Source organism: Acanthochromis polyacanthus, chromosome 11, assembly GCF_021347895.1.
Source record: "Acanthochromis polyacanthus isolate Apoly-LR-REF ecotype Palm Island chromosome 11, KAUST_Apoly_ChrSc, whole genome shotgun sequence".
In the NCBI taxonomy this organism is placed as follows: Eukaryota; Metazoa; Chordata; class Actinopteri; family Pomacentridae; genus Acanthochromis; species Acanthochromis polyacanthus.
In genome coordinates, this window is record NC_067123.1 from 28,313,096 (window position 1) to 28,314,850 (window position 1,755).

A 1,755-nucleotide genomic window follows, 5' to 3' on the forward strand; every position below is an offset into this window, starting at 1 on the left:
ATATGTGGACGCCAGGTCTTAAGAGGTTAACAACTTTGTATATAAATGTCTATGTGTGGGTGTCTACTGGACTTTGCACATTTGTTTCATAGGCATATATTTGTTTAATCATTAATGATCTAGAGGTCTTCCATACAGACTGATTGGGAGGGAGCACAGTCAAATAATACAGTCTAACTGTCAAACACTTAATTTCCTGCACTGGTGAATTTTTTTGCACAAATTTCTGCCTTTCTGCATCAAATCTGCTTTAGACATATCTTTATTTACGTAAAGGAAAACATGTAGTTCAGGCACCAGGTGACAACTCAAAATATATTGAAATACAATACAGTAAAGCATATTTATCCTCCTGTTGATCAACGTCTCTCATTTAATATGATTCCTGCTGAGTCAATACACACACATACAGGCATGACTTACTCTTCTGTCCTCTTTTGTGTCTTTTGTTTGGGCAGAAACCTCTTTAAATGTGCATGCACCACATTATTATGTCAGTGATAAATGAATTCATTTAAAATAAATATGTGTTTCACCAAGATTTGCATTCGTGTTGAAAACATCCAGCACATTCAAAACATATGTTTGAGATACCAAAGAAGAAAAATAACTATCGGAGATATTCTCACCTGTGTAAGTCTTTTGCTTCTTGCTGTTGCAAATGCACGTGTAAATGTTTGGAGGACATAGTTTTGTGTGCCCTCCTGCAAATGCACCTATCGAGGGGGCAAATGTCTCCCTACAGTAGTATATTATATTGCATATATTAATTTAGCTGTACTGCTGGATATATTAACCAACAATAATGCATCATAGGGTTTAAACTATGACTGTGTTTAGACTATTTGAATCTTGATCTGTAGCAAATATGTTCAATATGTACAGGTATTAGATATCATGTCAAATGATTTCTCTTAGTACAATGCTTGAGTAAATATACTCTGTTCCTGCAGTTGACAATGGATTTTCTACAACATCAACAGCAAGAAATTAAGATATTAGCTTTGTCAGAATGTCTGTACCCTCAAAGGTCCAATCATTTAAATATTTGTTGGTTTAAATATCGTTTTAAATACATAACATGTACTAAAGAATCATAATCATATGTCTAATGCTCAGATTTTTACTGCTCAGTGGGTAAATATAATGCCTCTGACTGCTAATAAATAAATGCCACACTGCCTTCCAGTGGTGGTAGAAGGTGCTGCATGTGATTTTATGCATGCTTGAAGATTCAACTCATCCTGACTAGAACTGTTTTTACATGTGAATAAGTTTTCACATGTTCTCAGTGCACTGTACTCTAACTGAGCTTCAATCAAGTGGAACAACAAATGATATGTGCAGGACTGCCATGTTTCTATACTGAATCTAGCTAATGACTATATTCATGCATCACTACAATTCAAGCCTTGATCCAAATCACAGAAATTTATTTGGATGCAAAAGCTGTATTATGCAAGAAAAAGCAACATGAGAGGAGGCATATTTACAAGGAACAATGCACGTTAGTAATCACACATTGGCATGGACAGTGTAAACAGAAATTTACTGTACATTAAAATTGGATGTACTGATGAAAGGCAAGATCAGTGGGGAGGGAAGATAAATCAGGTTATGGCTGTGCTTCCACAGAAGGAAGATGTTTAAGTCAGTGATGATCTGTAAATCATCAGCCAAACTAGAACCAAAATACAGTGACACACACCTTCACCAGTGTCATTAAAACATGAAAGCACTTAAGTCACTGCGTAG